At 44.2% G+C, this 24,663-nt stretch overlaps 1 pseudogene; it reads right to left on the bottom strand.

Annotated features, from left to right (window-relative positions):
• Positions 1-342: 342 nt before the first annotated feature.
• LOC116250330 (glycylpeptide N-tetradecanoyltransferase 1-like) lies at positions 343-2,271 on the bottom strand (annotated as a pseudogene).
• Positions 2,272-24,663: the final 22,392 nt, after the last annotated feature.

The raw sequence follows: 24,663 nt of genomic DNA, 5'->3' as shown, positions 1-24,663 counted from the left end.
ATATAATACTGTTCATGTAGCTAAAAGTCACCTGGAAGTGCTGCAAGTTCATTCCAAGGCCATCCCAACAGCTGCAGTTTGCCAACAATGGCAGCCACCAACCTTAGAATGAGTTCTGCTGAATGGGAATGGGTTTCTTGTCATTACCATAATGGTCTATGAATGAGAAAAATGGCAAAAAGAAGTTCATAAACAAGGCAAGAAAACCACCTCGCTACATGTCTATTCATCAAGTTGTACAATTAAGAATTCTTCAGGCACATAACAGCCAGGATTAGGTGCTTCTGTTTGGTTCCATTTATCGAAGCATCCGCAGAAATGTACTTACTGTATAGGAAAGTAACAATTCGGTAACACACAAACAACAGCTCCTGGACCAGATAAACATATCTGATGCATCATTCAATTGCCCAATGATACACTCAATGTGTTCCTCAGTGATATACGGTCTTTTACACAAAACACATGAATGATGAAAGACATAATCATTCTATCTCCACCACAGACAGGAAAAACAGTCCTCGAAACAAAATTTGGATCACATAAAATTGAGCCAAAACAGATCAAAATGTTCATGCATGTCCCTGATATATGAAGAGATGTAAGAACATTACCATGAATTACAAAAGCACAAGTCCAAGTTCTGAAGGCTTCAGAGTGTGCCTTATCCGATAATTGTACAGATACTAGTGAAGTTGTCCATCACCAGGTCCGAACTTCAGTTCCTTCAAGAATGTCTCGTTCTGCATAATGTCCAATGCATTAAAAACATCGTACTCCTTCTTAGCAATAATAAGTGCATCATTCATAAGCTGCAACAGAGGGGTCTGCAACGCAACATTGTAGTACGATTATGCTGCCTTCAGTACTGAATAATTCTGATTCCCAAGAATCGAAGATGGTAGGGTGTAGAAGCTACAGAAGTCTGTTATCTCTCGAGAATCTGGTCTCTCAACCACAAAACTGTCAATAACATTCTCCTTTGGAAGAAGCCAATGCTGCACATCATCTTCATCAAAATCCAGCGCAACAATGAATTGGGAAAGATAATTCCTTAGAAGCCGAGTAACCGCTGGCACATCCCTCAACTCCATTGCCCTGAAACCAGGCGTCGCTGTCGAGTCAGGCAGCTTATACAGCTTAATCGTCCTGCTCATTGTCATCCTTGCACCGAGTCGAGAAAAACCAACATCGATAAGCTTCTTAGGATTCAACGAGCGATGCCAATATTGGCATGTTGTGATTGGAGTTGGCAGCACAACGCCGGCAGTATAAGCTGCCTGCCATATATTCTCCAGGGGCACCCGAGACAGAGTTCCCCTCCCGTTTGCTGCTGCCTCTGACTGCCGCGCTATGTGGCCAAGTCATTCACACGCAGTAGAAAAGGGCGACAGAAGTGAGAGTGAGAGGAAGAGAGGCCTACTTGGAGGGGGAACAAGAGAGAGAATGAGGGAGAGAGAGATACACACACTACCTTGCGAGAAAGAGAGGAACGGGAGGGTCGCGGCTGCACTGCTCGGGTGGAGGCGTGGAGCTCTGCTGCGGAGAGGGAGAGGAGAATGGAGAATGGGCTGCGGCGCGTTGTTGTTCTGCGTGTGAGACGACGAGAAAGAAGAGGCAGGGGCTGCGGCTCACTCGCGGCAGCAAGAAGGAAGAGGCGCTCTCCGAGCGAGCGTGCCCTACGGGCAGAAATTAATTTCTGGAAAAAAAATTCCGTTTCTCAGCTGGAAATTTTTTTCCGGAATCGACGTCAACGGTCGAAAATATTTTTCTGCGTTTGGTAGGATGGAAAAATTTTGAATTTTTGAAATTTTTTTCTCAGTAAACAGTGGATTTCCGGCCCATCAAACGGTTAATGAAGTTGTTTGAGGACTATCCCTAGGTTGAGAGGGACTAGTAGCGTGCGTGAGTTTTGGCTTTTGGCGTTTGGTAACTAGAGGCTACCAAACTGGTATCAGAGCCATGGCGGCGACCATGGCAGCACTCGAAGGAATGCATAAGCAAGCAGAGGACGACGTAGGATGATGTCTGGCCAGATAGAATCAATGGAAAGAAAATGTAGGGGGATTGGCCAGAAGCTGTCCGATGTCACCCAAAGGATGCAGAAGTTGGTGTTGGAGAATCAGATGGTAACAAAGCTATTAAGAGAGCTAATCCATTTGACGTCGGCAAGGAACGCACCAGAGTATGCGCACAGCAGCCATGACACCTCTGTGAAAGACGATTGGAACTTGCACAACCCAACCACGATGCTTGACAGAGGACATACATGTACGCTTCCTGAAAACCTGAGAGGAACTGGAGAGGGAACTTACTCTAATAAACCATCGAAGGTCGACTTCCCAAAGTTTTCTAGCGACGGCCCGATGAGTTGGGTATTCAAGGCTGAACAGTTTTTCGGCTGTTAGAATGTTTCAGTCGAGCAGAGAGTTGGAATAGCGCGATCCATTTAGAAGGGGCAGCCATCAGATTGTATCGGTGGCTAGTAACTTAGTAGGGCAGGCTAGACTGGGGATTCTTTGTACAGGCGTTGAATACACGGTTTGGTCCTTCTGCTTACCTCGATTACGACATCAAACTTGCTAAAATGCGCCAGAAGGGAGATTTGGTCGCGTACTAGGCCGAATTTGATGAAATCAGCAACATGGTTCATGGTTGGCCAATTGGAGCACTGATAGGGGCCTTCATTGGAAGGCTGAAGGAGGAAATCAAGATTGAGGTCCAGGCGACTTGTCCCCAAACCCTACTGGAAAGCTTTGAACTTGCTAACGTGGCAGAAGAAAAATCCAAGCGTCGGGAAGGACAGCTCGAGAATGGGGGATCACTGATCAGCAGAACCCAGTATGCGAAGACGACAACTGCGGCTAAAGAGGTGAGCGAACCACCTCCTGCGAAGAAACACAAAGGGCAATCAAGGGGTACTAGTGAAGCGTCTCAGTCCACATCAAATCCAAGACAGAAGAAAGAGGGGACTGTGTTTCCAATGTGAGGAAAAGTGGTCACCAATCCATGTGTGCAAGAAATTATACATGTACTTAGTAGAAGAAGAGGAAGGTGCAGCCATGGAAGAATTGGAAGAAGGAGATGAGGGAAGAGGAAGAACCAAAAAAAGAAGCAACCCCAGAAATATCATTTATCAAAGGGCGAAAAGTTAGTATACTTGTAGACAGAGTCTACACATAAATTTGTATGTGAGGAAACAGCCAAGGCCTACGGCTGTCACATTCTTGAGCAACCAGAATTTCTTGTAGCAGTGGGTGATGGCAGCTTGTTGTCCTGCCAAGGAAGATGTCCTAAAGAGGAGGTAGAAATACAAGGTTATCGAATCCAGGTAGAGCTATATCCCTTAGCAATGAGGGGTGCAGACTTGGTGCAGGGAATCCAGTGATTAAGATGGCTGGGTAAGGTGGAATGGGACTTTGAGAATATGATAATGAAGTTTCAAGGTGAAGGAGGATGACAAGAACTGTTGACCAGCAGGAAAGTGGCAGGAATGCGGCATGGGATACTTGCTATGCAGAGAAGAAACCTGCGATAGGAGCAAGTGCTGAAGGGGTACACCTTTTGTCAATGTCAGTAACAGCGCCAGAAAGAGAGACCACCGTGGAGTATCAGGATAAGTGCTTCGAAAGGCTCAGACCAATGTTGCTGGAATTTGCTGATGTATTTCATAACCCAAAGGGGTTACTGCCCATCAGAGCCCTTGAGCCAAATTCTGGCCCAGTCAAGCTGGGACCTTATCGCTATAGCTATTCGCTAAAGGAAGAGATTGAAAAACTAGTTGGAGAGATGCTGACGGAAGGAGTTATACCACCCAGCAAGAGTCCTTATTCTTCCCCAGCCCTCTTGGTGAAAAATAAGGATGGCTCTTAGCGCTTTTGTGTGGATAACAGAGCGTTGAATGCAATAACTATAAAGAATAGGTATCATATTCCCATTGTCGAAGAACTCTTAGATTAATTGTTTGGCGCAGCAGTCTTCACTAAACTGCACCTGCGGGCAGGATATCATCAAATTAGGATGGATCCCAAAGATGCTCCTAAGACAGCATTTCAGACCCATGAGGGTCCTATAAGTTTAGGGTAATGCCCTTTGGCCTTACCAACGCTCTTGCCACTTTTCAGGCCTTAATGAACACAAATAGTCTACCCATTTCTATGCAAGTATGTCTTGGTGTTTTTTGATGACATACTAGCTATGTCACACGGATACGGGTACGGGTATCCTATAGATACGGGTACGGGTACGGGGACACGGCATTTTCAAAATTTTAGGATACGCGGATACGGCGAATATTATATTCAAAAAAATTAAAAATGATAATAAAGAAAGTCTCAAACAAAACATTGTTCATCACCAATCTCAAAAGTGATAACTGCTAAGACATAAGCAAGAAAGTCTCAAAGAAAGTTACAAAACATTGTTCATCAATCATCACAAAACATTGTTCATCATCATTCTAGTCATCATCAATGCCCAAATCATCGTTCTCCCCAATCTCCTCTTCTTCCACAATAGAAGATGTTGAGGGAATACAAGGTTCTTCGAATCTTGAATTAACAACTTCAAGTTCATTCTCTTGTTCTAAGTTAAAGTCCTCAACATTCACGTCCCAATATTTAGTTTCTCCTTCCCTACAAGACAAAAAAATTGTAATTGTTACGAGAGAGAGAGAGAGGCAGCAAAAAGTTATCTTGCATTACGTGACCCTAATCTCTATTAAGAGATTAGGGTTAGGGAAAATTACAAGAGAAGTCCACTAAAAGTAACAAAACATTTAAAGAGACCTTCCCTAACTTCCTAATATTTCAGAAAACTCCTTTTTTTGTATCTTTAACACTCCCCCTCAAGCTGGAGCATATATGTCAATCATGCTCAGCTTGTTACAACATCTCAGGAAATCGCCTATGGGAAGAGCTTTAGTGAGAAGATCTGCTGCCTGATCTTCTGAGGAGACATGAATAGTGCTAACAATTCCTCCTTGAACTAAGTCCCGAATATAGTGGCAATCCACTTCAATGTGTTTAGTCCGCTCATGGAAGACAGGATTGTTAGCGATATATGTAGCTGCCTTGTTGTCACAATACATCTTCATTGGGAGATTCACTGAGACATCCAACTCTACAAGTAGTGATCTAACCCACGACATTTCAGCCACAGTTTGAGCCATAGCCCTATATTCTGACTCAGCACTAGAACGAGCCACAACATTCTGCTTCTTGCTCCTCCAGGAAATAAGATTACCGCCCACAAAGACACAAAACCCGGTAGTAGACTTCCTATCATCTACAGATCCAGCATAATCAGCATCACTATACGCCTCGATGTCAACACATTCTCCTTTCTTGAACCATAGCCCCTTTCCCGGGGCTGATTTCAAGTATCTTACAATCATTAGAGCTGCATCCCAGTGAACTTTTCGGGGTTTTTCCATGAATTGGCTCAACTTATTCACAGCAAAGCTAATGTCGGGACGAGTGACAGTCAAATATAACAGTTTCCCTATCAGAGATCTGTAAGATCTAGAGTCAAACGGCTCTGAGTCATCATCATGTATATGAATGCGAGGATTCATGGGAAGTGTGGCAGGTTTAGCCCCCAATAGTCCTGTTTCCTGTAGAAGATCAAGAGCATATTTCCTTTGAGACACTACAACTCCTTTATTACTACGAGCCACCTCAATACCAAGAAAATAACGAAGTTGTCCAAGGTCTTTCGTAACAAAGTGTTGCTGTAAAAACTCCTTTGTTTGAGCTATCTCTTGATCATTTTCCCCTGTAAGAACAATATCATCCACGTAGACAATCAATATCACAAGTCCTGCTGAGCCTCGCTTGATAAACAATGAGTGATCAAGTTGGGATCGGCTAAATCCACACTTAGATAACACTTCAGTAAGCTTTTGGAACCATGCACGGGGACTCTGTTTGAGTCCATAAATAGCCTTCTTTAACTTGCATACCTTGGAACACTCCCCTTGTCTCTCAAAACCAGGTGGTTGCTGCATATAAACAATTTCAGAAAGGTCTCCATACAGAAAGGCATTTTTGACATCCAATTGAAAAAGAGGCCACTCTCGTTGGACAGCAAGAGAGATAATCAAGCGAATAGTGCCCAACCGGGCCACAGGCGAAAAGGTCTCAAAGAAGTCAACACCATAAGTCTGAGTATAACCTTTTGCGACAAGACGGGCCTTGAACCTTTCAACTGACCCATCAGAATGATACTTGATGGTGAATACCCATCGTGAGCCAACCACATCACAGCGTGTTGGGGGGTCTACCAAATCCCAAGTCTCCCGAGAAAGAAGAGCATCCATTTCCTCCTGCATAGCTTGTCGCCAACGTGGATCTAACAGGGCGTGATGGTGCGAGGACGGGATAACATGACTAGATAAAGCTTGATCAAACTGTACTAAGTGTGTACTCAGATGAGCAGTAGAGACCGAATTAGATATAGGATGTAAGGTACACTGTCGCTTGCCCTTGCGAATAGCAATAGGGAGATCTGCTGCAGAATAGTCATCACTTAAACCTGAGTCAGTCTTATCAGTAGAGCTTACCTCTTGAGACGATGCTGGTGGACGGTCGAGAGAGGGACCTAGACGACGAGTGTAAACCAACGGAGGCTCAAGAAAACGTTCATGTGACCTAGGTTGAGATGATGGAAATGACTCAAGTGACACTGGTGGAATAGGAAGAGGTATAGGTGCATGCATCTCAGATGAAGAGGGACTTGACGGAGGGAAATAAGGACGAGACTCAAAGAAGGTAACATCCGCACTGATAATGTCTTTTTTGGTCACGGGATCAAAGCATTTGTATCCCTTTTGATTAGCTGAATAGCCAATAAAGATACATTTGATAGCTTGGGCAGCCAGTTTGCTTTTGGTCGGGCCTAGGATATGTGCGAAGCAAGTGCATCCAAAAACTTTGGGAGGTAAATGAAATAATGAACGCCCTGGATATAGAATTTGAATTGGAATACGGTCTTGAATGGAGGAAGAGGGTAATCTATTAATGAGGTAACACGCAGTAAGGATAGCATCACCCCAAAAATAGGCAGGCATGTGAGAATGTAACATGAGGGTACGAGCTACGTTTAGGAGTTGCCGATGTTTGCGTTCGGCTACACCATTCTGTTGGGACGTATGTGGACAAGTATATTGAGGTCGAATTCCATGGTCGGCATAAAACTGAAGTAGAATGGAAGACTTGAATTCAAGAGCATTATCAGTGCGAATATTTTTGACAATGAATCCAAACTGAGTTTTTATTTCCTTGATAAATTTTTGAAGAATACATATGACTTCAGATCTTTCCCTTAACAAGAAAACCCAACTGACTCTAGTAAAATCATCAACTAGAACAAGATAATATCGAAAACATGATCGAAAAGGAACCCGACTAGGACCCCATACATCCACATGAATGAGATCAAAAGGACTCTGACTCGATGGACTCTGACTCGAAGGAAAGCTGCTCTGTGTATGCTTGCCCAACTGGCAGGCATCACATAAGAAGGACTCTGATGCAGGAATGTCTGGAAACATGCGACGAAGTTTTGGTACGGACGGATGACCCAATCTGAGATGCCATTGGAAGGGAGAAGGCTTGGAAGGGACTGAAGATGCAGCAACATCAACTGGGATTGACAAAAAATAAAGGCCCTCACGCTCATGGCCGCCACCAATCATCTTCCCAGTTGGTAAGTCCTGAAAAGAACAAGAGTCAGATTCAAAAATGACTTTACATTGTAAGTCGATAGCTAGCTGCTTCACAGATATCAAATTAACAGGAAACTGAGGTGCATATAGCACATGTGTAATAGTGCCTAAATGTGGAAGATAAATATCACCGCTACCCAAAACAGGGGACAACTTGCCATCAGCCAGCTTAACATACTGTGGTGTAGAAAATCTGACAAATGATGAAAAATTTTGTGGTTGATTACAACAATGTCTAGAAGCGCCCGAGTCTATCATCCATGTCATACCTGGATCAGCAGTAGGAGCACCAACAGAGAATGCTGAATCTACAACAACAGCATTGGTAGATGTAGAGGCAGATGTAGAGCCAGACCTCTGAGCAAGAACACGATCATATTCATCCTTACTTAGGTTAAGAGAATATGACATAGATATAGAAGGATCAGTAGAAGACTCAACCATAGATATTGTTGCCTTTGAATGAGTTGCCTGGGATGAAGAAGGACCTCTGCTTGTGGTGAATCTACCTCCACCACGTCCAGAGGAAACATTAGACCTGAGGTGAGGATGTTTGTCCCAACAACGGTCCTCTAGATGACCAATTTTGCCACAATAAGAGCACTGAAATCTGCCACGTCCAGCACCACGGCCCGTACCACGCCCCCTAGTGCCTCCAAAAGAACTAGGGCCCCGTCCTCCTGATATCACAAGTGCAGAGACTGGTATGTCATGCGTAGTCTGAGAAAGAGTGGCTGCAAAGCGACTCAGCCTATTATACGTGTCTGCTAAATCTGGAAGTTCACTGCCTGTTAGAATTTGAGACTTTGCCACAGAGTATTCTGAAGATAGGCCAGATAAGAACTTTGCCACCATACCAGTCTCAACGTGTGATGCATAACAATGCTGGCAAGGTGGGCGAAGAGCCTTTAACCGTTCATATGCAGCAGTCAAAGTAGCAAAATATTGAGATAGGTCCTGATCCCCTTGTCGAATGTTGCATAACTCCTCTTCTAGTTGTAGGATCTTGATTACATTAGTGGCATGCGAGTATGTCTTTCTCAAGAAAGACCACATATCCTTGGCCTTGGTATAATATGCAATAGTTGGGGCTATATGAGACTCCACACTATTCATAATCCAAGACATAACAATATAATTATCTTCATCCCACGCAGCATATATTCCTTTTTTCTCAATAGGTTCATCCTCCTCAAGAATATATTTCTTCCTATGACCAGCCACCGACATTATGAATACCCTAGACCATATTTCATAATTTGAGCCATTAAGTTTCATCGTGGTTCCATAAGAGAATGAATTCCCAGCCATCTTGTAGTCAGTAGACCCTTCAGATTTACTGTTTTCAGCCATAGTAAATAAAGAAGACCAGATTGACGCAAACGTTTAAAGAAGGAGGGCTAGGAAATTACTGTCACTTCAGATCTGATTTAGCCGATGACAAAAACAAGAATGAACTCCCAACGACTGAAGACTGTTGCTCCCAACGACTGAAGACTGCTGCCACTTATAACAGCAGCTAGTTCTCATAAAACTTCCTGTCCACGTGTCAAAGAAAGCCACGAAATCAAACAAAAACTTGTACTAAGGATCAGCAACAGTCCTCACGCAGCCTTTCTTTACTGAATTTGTATCCACGATCTATAGAAAAAATCTGATCATATTCAAAAAACCTGAATTTATAAGCAGCACATAGACTCCACAAAGCATCCACAACACCTCACGCAGCTTGACTTTACCGAAACTGTATTTACGATCATCACAAACCACAGCGTCACACGTCACGCTGCATCCACAATAGTCTCTTCATACGACCAATATGAGGATCTGATCACGCCTTCCACATAGGCGTGATCAGGTCCTCCTTCTCACGGCACGCCCAACCCCTATTCCCTCACTGTCTCCTTATTGGGTGATAAGAGGGAATAAGGAGTAGCGGTGACAAGGGAGAGAACGAGAGAAAAAAAAAGGAACGAACTCACTTGGCTGTTCGTCGGAGAAGATGGTGATCGCCGGAGAAGGTCACCGGAAAGTGCACTCTGCCGTCGACGCCCACACCCGCTCTGATACCATGTTACGAGAGAGAGAGAGAGGCAGCAAAAAGTTATCTTGCATTACGTGACCCTAATCTCTATTAAGAGATTAGGGTTAGGGAAAATTACAAGAGAAGTCCACTAAAAGTAACAAAACATTTAAAGAGACCTTCCCTAACTTCCTAATATTTCAGAAAACCCCTTTTTTTGTATCTTTAACAGTAATTATTATGATGTTAGCGAATAAGAAGAGAAACATCTAAATCAATAAATCATATACTTAATTTACCTATATTCTTCTTTGTTCCGTGATAGAAGCCGAAGGTTAGAATGCACATAAACCAGATTTTCTGCACGCTTGCTTGTGAGATTATTTCGTTTTATAGTGTGGATTTGTGAATATGTACTCCAATTTCTCTCACAGCATGAAGATGTAGCAGGTTGAACTAACAATCTGAAAGCAAGGTATTGAAGAGTAGGATAAGCAGTTCCATGTTTAATCCACCAAGATAAAGATGGATAATTATCTTTGTCTAAAGTTGCACCTACATCTTCTCCAATTCCAGTAGAAAACCTTTCAAACTCATCATTAGCTCGGCGATTTTGATGTACATCAATGAAAATTCTATTAATACATGCTACTCTGTTTGTTGATAATTCTAGATCCAGATGTGGTGGGGTTCTTCCAACACCCTCTGTAAGCCACTTTTTTCCATAATATTTAGGATTTAATGTATGTGCCATGCATTGAAGAGGATTGCTACTTTTATCCCATCTTGCAATCAATATTCTATGCACATGATCAAAAAATGCTGAATCTTCAAGTGCAATACTTTTTTTTTCATGCTTAAAAATAACCTCTTGGATTTTTTCAATCATAGTGTCCCACATCTCATACACACAGTGCAACGTTGAATTATCACAATCAAGAACTCTCAACATCTCCCAGATCGGCTCTGTGAATGCAAGAAAATAAACGATTTGATCCCACCACTTGTCTTCAAGAATCATTCCTTTGATTGCTTGAGCTTTGTCATCATCATCAGCACGGTAGAAACTCCAATCATCATCAGTCACCATACTGATCAATGCACTTTTCACCCTTTTTATCCTTTTGACCATAACAATTAGAGATGCAAAACGTGTCTCTGCAACTCTTAATAATTTTAGATCAGAATGCTTGTTATAAATGGGAAGTGCATGTTGATGATTTACTATGAAATTTCTGATGTTCCTCACATCCTTTTCCAAGTCTTCAATCCACGAACATAATTCATAAGCATGAGGATCTTGCTCTTTACTTGGTGGATTGCATATACTCTTTAGAGCCAAATTTAAGCTATGAACTGCACAAGAAGTCAAAAAGATATGAGGGTACTCCTTTTCTATCGCAATACCAGCTGCTCTACATACAGGTGCATTGTCTGTAATTAGCTGAACAACGTTATCTTTCCCCACTTCTTCAATTATTTCCATAAACAATCCTTTCAGATACTCAGCACTTTTGTATTCACCAGATGCATCTATTGCTTTCAAGAAAATTGGTCCATTTGCTGAAGTTGCAATGAAATTAATAAGAGGGCGTCGTTGCAAATCTGTCCAGCCATCAGAAACAATAGAAACTCCGTGTTGATCCCAAGTGAACTTTTGAGACTCTAACAATTTGTTCACTCGAGTCATCTGTTGTTCTAGTAGTACAGTGCGAAGCCTTTCAGAACTAGGGGGAACATACCCAGTCAAGTTAGAATTTGCAATAGATGTAACTAAGTCTCTCCAATATGGACTTCTAGCTACATTAAATGGTATGCAATTAGCATAGAAAAATGTCGCCACTTTTAGATCTAATTCTCGCCGTCCTTGTAAACTAAATGAATCCTTAATTGATTTCTGATGAACATCAACCACTTTTCTTTTTTTGGTAGGATTCTGAATATCATCATGTAAAATTGAAGCAATGTCAATGAAACCAGATCCAGATGATGTGCTTTTCTTATTCTCAAAGGCTTTTTGTTCTTTCTTCAACTGAGCCAAAGTCTCGTTAGTGATTTTCTTACATGGTTGAATTCCTTTTTGACTGATTTTTAATAGATGTGCTTTCACTCTTGTATATGATCCATTGAACTGTCCCTCACAAAAATTACACCTAAAAAAAGCATTTCCACCGCCTCCAGGAGGTTTCCCCATTAGATTCACGTATGACCATAATGGTGGCTGAGGTGTAGCTGATCCAGAACCAGAACTTGTAGGTTGAGACTGAGACACTGTTTTTCCTTTGCTCGCCATACTAGATTAAACATAATAAAAAAATGAAAAAAACGTATAATGAACATAAAATTTATGAAATAAAACAATACAACAAACTGACAAAGTATAAACATGCACTGCAGTCACAAAACTTCAGAGATTCAGAAGCAGAACGAAGGCTGAATAGTGACAGGAACATTCAAGAATGGTAATTGGTAAATGATAGTACTGCCAGCCTGAATAGTGAACAGGAACAGAAGGAGTTCGTTAAAGCCTAAAACTAAAAGAAACATGAACAATAGCGAAGGCTGAAGTGAATAGTGAACAGTGAACAAGAACATTCAAGAATGGTAAATTATATGTTAATGCCATCTAGATATCACGTATTCATCATTGTCTAACATCATGAACAACAGCGAAGGCAAAATCCCCAAATCGGTTATACACCCAAAACGGCAAAATCCCCAAATCCCAAAATCAAACAAAAAAAAGAAAACATCGCACATAGCATTGAAGAATAGGATTCTAAACCGTCCAATCTTCAAACCAAAACATCCCCAAATCAGATTTTAATACCCAATCTAAAAAATCCCCAAGTAAAAGTTGAAACCCTAACTTCTATTATCGAAAATAATAGACAAAACACTTACCTGTCTGTCGCTGGCTGCCGCCGGACGCCACCGGAAGTCGCCGTCGATCGCCGGAGGTCGCCGTCGCCCGCCATTGCCTTACTGTGCTGCTAGCCTGCTGCGGAAGCCGTCGAGGGTAAACGAAGGTCGAGCGTCGAGGGTAAATGTCAGTGCGTAAAACAAAACGCGGGTTAAAAAATCGGTTATACAAGTGGTTTGGATCGGGTCTGACCCAGACCCGATCCAAAACGTATCCAGCCGTATCGCCGTGTCGGGATCCCCGTGTCCGCGTGTCGACACCAGTACTCGACCCAGTCTGCCGAATCCGTGTGACATAGCATACTAGTATATAGCAAGGACGAAAAAGCGCACCAAGATCATGTGAGAAGTGTGCTGCAAATGTTGAGACTCCACCGACTATACGCTAAGGCTTCTAAATGCTCTTTTGGGATGCATCAAGTGATTCAAGTCACATACTTGGGGCATACCATTACAAGAGAAGGAGTGCTCATGGAAGATGACAAGGTAGCTGCCATCAAGGAGTGGCAACCCCCAGATCACGTGAAGGGGATGAGAGCTTTTCTTGGGCAGGCTGGGTACTATAGAAGATTTGTCAAGAATTTTGGTAAAATATTTGCTCCATTGATTGAAATGATAAAGAAAAGCAAATGGGGGTGGAATGAAGTCAGACTGGAAGCTTTTAACTAGTTGAAACTTGAAAGAGGTGATAACAAGCGCACCCATGTTAGCCCTGCCAAATTTCAGCAAGCCCTTTGCCGTGGAGATTGATGCATCAGACATTGGGGTTGGGCAGTGCTGACTCAAGACAGTCGCCCAATAGCTTATTTCAGCAAAGTCATGAGTATCATTTTCAAAGGGAAATCAGCCTATGAAAGGGAGGTCAGTGCATTGGTATTAACGGTTCAAAAATGGCGACATTATCTTTTAGGGCATAAGTTTTTGGTATACACTGACCATATTAGCCTACGCTACTGCATGCAGCAAAGAGTACTCACCCCAACCCAACAGAAATGGGTCCTCCAATTAATGGGATACAAATTCGAAGTTCTTTACAAAAAAAGAACTGAAAACATGGTGGCAGAGAAGTATGGAAAAGGGGGCTGAATATATCCTAACTGTGGCCAAAGTGTGTACCCTCATTCAGAACACAGCTGATTTCTAGAAGGAGGTGGAAAAAGAGCATCAGATCTCGCAGCAGGTGCAAGAAATGAAAAAGGAACTGATCTCTCAATCCCTCCGCACATATGGGTATAATTGAAGAGCTCCCTATCTTTACTATCAAGACAGAGTTTATGTTCCCCCTCAGTCCATTTTGGTGGATCAGCTACTATTTCAATTTAACAACACTTTGGAAGCTGGGCACCAAGGTGTAGAAGGAACATATCACAAAATTAGACGTATGTTCGATTTGCCTGGCATGAAGAGGGTTGTAAGAGAGTATGTGAAAGCTTGCCCCACATGCCAAAGGCACAAGTATAAAACTCTCAAACCAGCAGGCCTGATGCGGCCCCTGCCCATACCAGCTCGCATTTGGGAAGACATATTGCTCGACTTTATCGAAGGACTTCCAAAATCAAAAGGTAAATATGTCCTACTGATGGTGGTAGATAGACTGTCGAAGTACGCACATTTTATTCCTTTATACTGTCACGACCCAATTTTTGACACCAAATTTTTTTTTTCATTTCTATAATAGCGGAAGTAACATAAATCATAGCGAAAGTAATATTGAGTCTGACCAAAAAATAAACAAATGCACTGTATTAAAATAAAACACATGGACCCAAACAACTAAACTGACCACTAAGCCCAAAACCAAAGCAGTGTCCAGAATGCCAATGCCCGTCCATCACAAAGCCTGAGGTCGTCACTCCAAGAGCTAGAATCTATCATGAACTACCTGTAGAGTAGAAAGAAGGGTCAGAATTCCTGAGTATGGAAAAATCCAGCCATGAATGGAACATGGCCCAACAAAATAATATTTGATTTTTGTAAAACAAATAACTTCAAATATTAACACATATTACAGTTACGACTCATTAACAGAAACAAGGTGTTCAAAACCTCCAAAAATTCGTAGACTTCCAACCGTGGTTCTCTGACAATGTCATGGTCATCGTGCCGAGCAACAACAGAAATCCCCGTGGGCACTCACGTGCAGAACAGAACATCTCTTCACCAGGCGATCCAATAGATCGAGGTAACCTACAGTGAAGCCTCCTGAGATATCACAAATCGCCGCTGCAGCAGCATGGTCTCTCTAGAAACCCGGGGTGAGGAACCAGGAGACGCCTTGCTCTCCAACAGAAACAGCAAAATCCCGGGCCCTTGTGTCGCCCAAGACCCTATGGGCCCTCCAGTGCAGTCAGAGGAGTGTGTGTCAACAGTGAGCTCAGGCGCAATACTACCTCTCAGGACGAAACCAACCACTGGGTAAAACAAAGCTCGCACTCACATATACCATTGCACACAGTCCACGTTTCGCCTTCGAATTTCAAATGTGAGGGTTTCTCATCACTAGACATCGTCTAGTACCTCTCACAGAAACCGCCCTCAGGCTTGGTTTCTGAGACATAAACAATAAACCATCTTCTGATAATGACCACAAAACACAGTCAAATGGAGAAAACAACATATGGAATATCATGCCAAGAATTCTCTAATAAAATAATCATTCAAAAGCAAGAGAATTTATACCTTAAATTCTTAAAACGTGGCTTTCCTCTTCAACATTCTGATCTCTAATTTCAGAACCCTTGTTTGAAGTTTTAAACCCAACTAAGGGCATCAACGGGCAACAAAACATAACACTACGTTTTTTATTTTATAACAAACCCCCTTTTGGCAATTTTTAAGAACTTAGAGGGTACCAAAACGTGATTTCATATTAATTACCCGGTTTTGTTGAAATTAACTGTCACACTCCAACCTTTTTGACCTTCAACCACAACATTTTTTTTTCTTAACATAAAGCATTGGAGTGCGACGACACAACAATTTCAAAAGAGATGAGCCAAGCAATGCAAAACAATGGGCAAACTTTCCATTAAATAAGAATTTCAGTTCATCTGTACATATGACAAAAATGCCCAAACTCACAACATTGATGCCAAACAAAAATAAGGCATCAATAAGACCAAAACAAGATGCGCCTACACTACAATTGACCCAAAATCTCCTCAATAGGACGTGAGTGAAGCCATCTGCTCAACCTGCTGCCTCGGGTCCGCCAAAACCTGAAAAAGGAAACAACTGAAGGCTTAGCCTTCGCAGTATGGCAACAAACCAGGAAAAGTCCAAACCCTCTTACGTAGGGCTCAATTATACGAGCAAACATCAGAACAATCTATCATCATGTCGTGTCAGCGCATAGCCACATCATTTGCCAAGAAGGCTCCTAACATAGACCACGACATGTAAAGGCCACTCGATGGCCACAGTAACATGTTTTCAATTCACATGCAAGGCACGAATAAACATATCATTTCATTCACAATCGCATTCTTCTCATTTACTTTAACTACGAAACAATTTACTATCATGTTGTGGTAGGGCACACAGTCACATAACTTATCAAGGAGCCCTCACCTATACCACAACATGCAAAGGCCACACACAAAGGCCGCAATACCACATTCAATAACCACATGCAATTCAGAAATAACGCATCGTTCTCATTCACACTTCATTCATACTCACATCATTCACATACATTTCATTTTTATGCTTTCATTTTCATTAACTTCGGTGAATTGACAGTTCTTGTGGGTGCAAACACAGGCACGTGCACACCGCGGGCGGCCTACAGCCGAGAGACAACCCCCGTGGTGGCCCAGAACAGTATGGATCCATTCATCCGCTGCAGCGGTAGAGCACTCATCCATGGATGTGTGAATTCCAAGGAGAGACACTCAGCCTTCCCTATGACACCCAGGTTGGGAAGGCGGGAGCCTACGCTCCAAGCACATCACATAACAGTACCCTGGGGCCTTGCACCGCCTGCGCTCCGAACAGGAGAGACCAATGGTGAAAGCGGGACAACTCCCAAACACATAGCCACATCTCACTGGCCTCTCATCTCTTATTCTTTTGTTCTTATATTTATACATGCACAAACACAAATAACTAGCTAGCTCATGAGGTTGGTTCACTTCACGAGTGAACCCACACCTCCAATTGCCTCCACACGAGGGTTACACATAACAACAACAGTTTCGGCTAGCCGTCATAACAATATGGGTACAACTACCCTCTGTTGAATCATTTGCATCATTGCCCGCGGCAATGTATATTCAACAAACACAACATTCACATTCATTATCATAAGAATCTCATCTTTGAAAACTTAGCCAAACCACAGAGAGTAGTCTCGATCTGTGATGGGCTCGTAGCTGTCCTATGTAGTTATTATTCTAGGATGCTTTCTAATGCACAATTGGAGTCGATGAGACACTCGACTCGATACCCCGCCTCATCTGTCCTAAGCAGTTATCAATTTTAGCATGCACATGCAAATACGTAATATTTTCAAAACAAACTTCTAATAGTCTTTCAAAACAATCATATGCAGGCATACATATATTCATTCACAAAACAATCAATCAATTCACATCACAATCCTAGGATCCCACGATCCTAGGAACACACATTCACAACTTGGCCCCAGGCAGGGATTTGCCTGAAATGTCGTCATACCTGTCACGCGTCCAGAAAACTCTCCAAAATGCCTCGAGCTTCGAATCTGGTCGCTCAAGGTCGACGGGACGTGCCCGGTGTACCTGCAGACAAAGAAAAAGGTAAGATCTCTACTAATTAGCTTATCAATCCAAACCAAGCTAAAACAAAATCATTGAGGCACATATCATCGCCTCAAGAGGGTGTCGACGAGTAGTGTCGACCTACAAGCCCTCCAATAGGCCTCCTCCTAACTTCTTGACGTTGCCACGAGACCCCCAAAACTCAATGCTTCGCTCAGTCCATCCTTAACACATTCTTAAATGCTTTCTGTAGTCTAGGCGTCAACCCCATTGTCACATCCAACTTAGGTACACTTTCCCCAAATAACTCCAAGATACGCCCACTCGCAAAAGCGTGAGCCACGTGCTCAATAAGCACAATGCCTACCGTGCTTCCCTATTGCTTCAAAAATCAACACCTCGAGCCTAAGAGATCAATAAATACATGAATCAATGCTTCTCCAACATAATCCTACACTTTCCCCAAAAAGCAAAGTCGCTAACATGCATTCCAAATCATCAATTCTACCTTCTAGCATGCTTTAACAATAATTATACGTGTTCCAAAGGAAAATATACAAGAAAATAGGCTCAATTACGCCTTGCTCACCCCAAATCAAGAGTCTAGACTGCTGCGATCCTTCTGGCAGCCACCTCAAGCGTTCAATCGATCCCCAAACGGCAAAAATCGTGTCAAGTCGCCACCACCAACACCACCTAATCGCTGTTATGAGGGGAAGAACACGTTCCCCAAGCTGGAATCCTATCAAACAGTGATGAAATCAATGAGAAAGAGTGCTCGGTTGGGGAAAAGGGGGAAAACAAATAGAAAAATGGGGAGAGAGAGCTCACGTAGTGAGCGTGTGGGCAGGGAGAGGCGCTGACAGAATTGGGAAACAGAGAGAGAGGGTTCGGACCACAAAAAAGGGAAAACGGCAGTGAGGGTGAGAGTGCGTGAGTAGGAGGAAGAAAACGTGAGGGTGAGGGTGAGTGAGGAGAGGGACCGTACGGGAGGGAGCTAACGGAAAAGGGAAAAGAGAGTAGCGAGAGAGAGAAAGAGGGAACGTGCGGCAGAGAGGGCAAGAGAGCGTGGGGGTAGCGGAGAAGGGAAATAGCACGAGAGAGAGAGAGAGTTTACCCAAGCGCCGCCGCAGTCGCCGCCGTCATTCCAGCCACCGCCACTACCACACCGTCTGCCCACTTCTTCTCTGCGTGGAGCTCCCTAGCAGCAAGAGAGGCAATGAAGGGGGAGAGCGAGAGGAGGATGAGGGAGAACAGCCCTCGTCGAGCTCTTACGTGGGTAAGCTGCGGGTCCGGGTCTGGGTCCCGACCCGACCTGCCCAAAAACGTAACGAGCGTTACATTAACTTTCGCAAGCCTCTTTTTGAAGAGGTTTTCAGCAAAAACATTGCGGCATAAATTTCTAAAAATTATAACAGTTTTTTCGAGAACATCGCTAAAAAGGTGGACTATTTTGTAAGTTTCCAATTTTGGTATAAATTATGTCGAACCCTAATTTTTCTCATTTCCTCGCTCAATTTTCTCTCTCCTCGCGGCGCTCCTTCTTCGTCTTCGTGTTTGTCCAGCAGTGGAGTCTCCTCCTGTCTTCAAGAAAAGGAAACCAGAGAGAAACCAAGCCGGAGGAAAAGATCGTCCTTCTCGCGCGAGGGCCGTCGTTCGGTTCCACGCCGCTGCGCCACAAGCCGCCCGTCACCTTCCGCCGCCACCGTTTCCTCTCTGCCCCTGTTTCTCAACTCTGTCACGGTGAGGAAGACGACCACCCAAACCAAGTGTGTCTCCTTCTCTAGCGTGCAACAGAAGACGGGAAAAGGGATCTCGACAGATCCTTGCTCTTCCATGCTCAAAACCAGAGGAGGAAAGAGAGAGCATAGCTCCCTGCGTTTGGGTCTGTCCAGCATTGCCCTCGTGAGGAACCTCGACAGAGAGAAAGAAGGGTTGTCGAGCCCTCCACTGCCCGGTTGCAACGGCAGTTGCCGCTGCCTCTTCCCTTGCTCTCGTTCTCACAAGTAGGAGAGGAACGACCGAAGCTGCATTCCACCAGCCACCAGCGTGAGGAAGGTGGCTGGTTTTCCGGTCGATCGAGCGACAACGCCTGCTCATCACGGTCCCTTCTTCCTTTTTCTTTTTCATATTTGTTGCTGGTTTTTTTTACTTACCCTAAGTCGAACAGAGCAGGCCCGCCTTCTGTCGGCGATGCCCCCAGACTGCTCCTCTCATCTCAGATATGCATGCTATGTTCTAGGGTTCACTTAAGTATTGTTTTCTCACTTCAATTCAGTATTTAGCATGCTTTATTTATAGAAAATCAATGGTAGCTAGAAACGAAGAACACTGGTATAGCATGCACAGATCGACTAGTATAATGTATAATATGCATATTGTAGAAACACGAACCACAGAGAGAGAGAGTGGAGAACAAACACACAATCTACGTGGAAAACCTCAGAAAGAGGTGAAAAACCACGTGGAGGCTCTGACCTAGGGGCTCACCGCAACCCTAGGAGAGAGAAAATTATATTTCACTTAATTCAACACTAAACACAAGTGACAATATAAAGAGGGAGAGAGGAGAAGCCGCCTAGGGTACCGAGCCCGCCTCGGTACCCGCGCCCCATAGAACCGGGTCCAGATATGGACCCGGTTCCCATAACAACATATTCTAACACTCCCCCTCAAGCTTGGCATACATGTCAAACATGCCAAGCTTGCTAACATTCTTTTCAAATGAAGAAGTACAAAGCCCTTTAGTTAGGACGTCTGCAACTTGATCTTCAGACTTCATATATGGCAGAATCAGCTCCTTTGTGTCAATGCGTTCCCGGATAAAATGACGGTCAATCTCCACATGTTTGGTCCTGTCATGTAGAACTGGATTATTGGCAAGATTAATCGCAGACTTGTTGTCACAGTACATCTTCATTTTATCTCCCAGTTCCACACCAATATCAGTCAAAAGAATCTTCAGCCACAGCATCTCTGTAACCCCCATTGCAACAGCCCTGTACTCAGCCTCAGCACTAGACCTCGAACATACTTCTTGCCTCTTACTTCTCCAAACAACTAGGTTACCTCCAAGAAAGATACAATACCCTGTAGTAGACCTCCTTGTGTCAGTGCAACCTGCCCAATCTGCATCTGAGTAGCCCTCAATAGTAAGTTTGTCTTGTCGAGTATACAGCAGCCCTTTTCCTGGGTCATTCTTTAGATACCCCAACACTCGTTTTGCACTCTTCCAATGACAATCCGTGGGAGCATGCATAAATTGACTTAGCACATTTACCGCATACGTGATATCAGGGCGAGTTAGAGTAAGATAGATAAGCTTACCGACTAGCCTCTGATATCGCCCTTTTCCTTCCTCATCCAGAGTGGTGCCCGTCTTGATACTTATCTTAGTTCCCGACTCCATAGGAGTAAGATAGGGCCTACAACCAAGTTTACCTGTCTCCTTTAGTAAGTCAAGAGTGTACTTCCTTTGATTCATAACCAGCCCTGTCTCTGATCGAGCAATTTCTATCCCCAAAAAGTATCTCAGCTTACCCAGATCCTTGAGGTCGAATTCTTTAGCTAATCTCTCTTTCATCTTTCTGTTTTCTTCTTCATCACTGCCCGTGACAATCATATCATCAACGTAGACAAGGAGAAGACTCACCAAACCATCTCTCTGCTTTATGAATAGGGTATGATCTCCATTTCCTTGCTTGTACCCAGTAGACTTCATAACGATCCTTAGTCTCTCAAACCAAGCTCTAGGCGACTGCTTCAAGCCATACAAAGCTTTCTTGAGGTGACAACATTTTCCCTCTTGAACATACCCGGGAGGCATGCTCATATAGACTTCTTCCTCCAGATGGCCGTTCAAGAACGCATTTTTAACATCAAGCTGGTCCATGCGCCACTTCTTGTGCACAGCAAGAGCAAGAATAACCCTCACAGTCTTCAACTTTGCAACAGGGGCAAAGGTCTCAAGATAGTCGATCCCATACTTCTGGCTGAACCCCTTTGCAACCAGACGAGCTTTATATCGATCTACAGTGCCATCAGGTTTGTACTTCACGTTGTAAACCCACTTAGAGCCAACTAAGTGTGTCCCTTTAGGGATATCAACAACTTCCCATGTTTTGTTCTTAGCTAACGCACCCATCTCCTCCGTCATAGCATGTAACCACTTGGGATCATCCTTAGCATCATCCACCGACCTGGGAATAACAACTTTGGATAAGGTTGTGATAAAACATTTGTAATTTGTACTGAGCTTAGCATAAGAAACAAATCTCTGAATAGGGTGAAAAGTACATGACCTGGTGCCTTTGCGCAAAGCAATAGGGAGCTCTTCATTCGATGGACTTGGGTCATCCGGGGAGATCACAAGATTGGGATTGGTTCTATCCTCATCACCAACATCTTCCACAGTAGCTTTCTCCTTTCTGACATAAACCTTGCCAAACAAGTGATCCCGGGCAACAGTGGGCTGAGCATCCACCGTGACCCCTTCCATATGACTGCCCTTCTCATTACTGACCGTGACCGTGTCAATCACACTGGGACTAACCTTGTAATCCAAAAACTCCATAAACTGAATCAGCTGATTAGAGGAATACTCTTCCCCTTTGTTCCCAAGACACTCCCCCTGAAGAGTATTCACCGGAAAATACGACTCATGTTCATGAAATGTGACATCCCTCGAAACATATACTTTGGAAGTAGTGGGATCCACACATTTATACCCCTTCTGAGTGGAAGAGTACCCCAAGAAAACTCCTTTAATAGACCGGGGATCAAGTTTTTTGAGAGTAGGGCTATGATTATGCACAAAACAACTGCACCCAAAGACACGAGGAGTAAGAGGCCACGGATTCTGAGTAGGCCACAGGGTAGAATAAGGAGACTGACCATCCAGCACTCTAGTAGGCATACGGTTAATGAGATGTGCACTAGTGAGAAGTGCATCACCCCAATACCGCTTCGGGATATGACGTTGGAACATAATGGCCCGGGTAACATTCAATAGATGACGATTTTTACGTTCAGCTATACCATTCTGAGGAGGGGTATAACTACAAGAGGTTTCATGAACAATACCCTTCCCTTTCAAGAATTCATCAAGGGATTGGGAGACATATTCTCTTGCATTATCCGTACGGAAAGCTTGAACAGTAGTATGGAATTGAGTCTCAACAAAGGCAACAAAGTTTTTCACAACTGCTGGAACCTCACTACGTTCTCGCAACAAGTACACGAACGTACATCTAGAGTAATCATCAATAAGCGTCAAAAAATAGTGACAACCACCACACGTGGGTACTCCAGAAGGACCCCAAACATCGGAATGAACTAAGGCAAACGGATGAGTGGATTTATTCAAAGAAATAGGGTATGAAGCCCTGACATGTTTGGCCAATTGACACACTTCACAAGCGAAGGAGTCAATGGAGACAGAAGCAAACAAATGAGGAAACAACTTCTTTATTAACTGGAAGGGGAGATGTCCAAGACGCTCGTGCCAGCGCAGAACAGTAGATCTATCATTCACACCAGACAAGTGACCACTCGTGGCAGAAATCAACGTTGAAGCAACTTGTACCGGCAGCCTGTAGAGCCCATCAGTAACCGAACCAATCCCAATCTTCTTCCCCGTCACCAAGTCCTGCAGGGAACAATGATCAGCAGAGAAAATTAGATTACAGTTTAATTCTTTAGTAATACTGCTGACAGAGAGTAAGTTCACAGGAATATTTGGAACATGCAGGGCATTGTGGAGATGGTATTTGTTCAGCAGGGACAAGCTCCCTTTCCCAGCCACAGAGATAGAAGACCCATCTGCCATAGACACGCATTGCTTGCCAGAGGAAAGTTGATATTCTTGAAAGAGTTTAGAGTCCCCTGTCATGTGGTGAGTGGCTCCACTATCAACAATCCAATCACCAAGAGAAGGGTTACCTTGATCAGTCGAGGCAACGAGGGCTTGGGCTAGCTGAGCCCCTTCAGACGTGGAGGACTCCTCAGGGGTAGTAGATAGACGGCTGATGTACGCCTGTAGCTCCTTGAGTTGAGCAGGAGACAACTTGGACTTTGCACCACTAGAAGAATTGCTCTGACTGGAATCAGACACAGTAGGGCTACGCTTGCCAGAGGGAGGACGACATCTGACCAGTCTCTTCTCGGGATGAAGATCCCAACAGAAATCCACCGAATGCCCCAACTTGTGGCAATGAGTGCAATGTCGGGCAGGACGCTGCCCAGTCCCTGAGGCACGGCTGACAAAGGCAGAAGGGCCATGACCGGTGTCAAGATGCATCACCTGGCGACGTTGTTCTTCAGACTCAACACGAGCATATACTTCCTCTATCCCCGGAATCTCATCACCATTAAGAATCTGGCTACGAATAGACTCGAATTCATCCCGCAGGCCTCCCAGAAACAGAAACGTACGGTCCATCCATTCTTTTTCCCAGTAGAGGGAATGATCTGAACCGCACGTCCACTCATCAGTCACATGATAATCTAGCTCCTCCCATTTGGTCTTCAGGGCAGCATAGAAGGCAGCAACAGACAAATCACCCTGTGTCAGAGAGTAAATACTGCGTTTAATCTGATAGGTACGCAGATGTCTCTTCTTGCGACCATACATCTTTGCAAGCACAGTCCACATATCAAAAGAGGTCGGCTTCCGCAGAATGAGGGGCTGGATATCGGATGACACGGAGCTGATAATCCACACCTTCACTTGGCTGTCCTCCAACGCCCACGTTGCCCATTGAGGATCAGATTTGATGGGCGCAGGTTTGTCGCCAGTGATGTAAGAGAGACGCCCACGGCTAGTAATCCCAATCTCGAGAACGGCAGACCAAGATAGGTAATTGTCCTTGGTCAGACGGATGGAGGTGACCTGGAGCGGCACGTTCTCAGTCTTGGAGGCGCTGCCCGTGTCAAGAACGGCATCTTTTTGAGTCCCCATCGCTTCTGCCATCACAAACAAGCACACAGCAACAAGAGGCACAGCAGCGGGAATGAGGCAACGGCGACGGGAAGGAGGCAGCGGCGACGGCGGCGGGAATGAGGCAGCGGCAACGGAAAGCAGGCGACGGCGCAACACAGAGGCCACCCACGGTGGCAGAAACAAAGAACGGGCCGAACGGAAGACCGCGGAGGCGCAACAGAGGACGGCGGAACAGAGGACGGCGGCGGCGGAACAAAAGGACGGCGGCGGCAGAGCAGGGCGACGTCACAAGTGCAGCAGCGGCGCCTGGACA

The sequence above is a fragment of the Nymphaea colorata genome, chromosome 3 (assembly GCF_008831285.2).
Source record: "Nymphaea colorata isolate Beijing-Zhang1983 chromosome 3, ASM883128v2, whole genome shotgun sequence".
In the NCBI taxonomy this organism is placed as follows: domain Eukaryota; kingdom Viridiplantae; phylum Streptophyta; class Magnoliopsida; order Nymphaeales; family Nymphaeaceae; genus Nymphaea; species Nymphaea colorata.
Note: the sequence above shows the minus strand (reverse complement) of the source record. Positions and strands in the feature narration are given on the sequence as shown.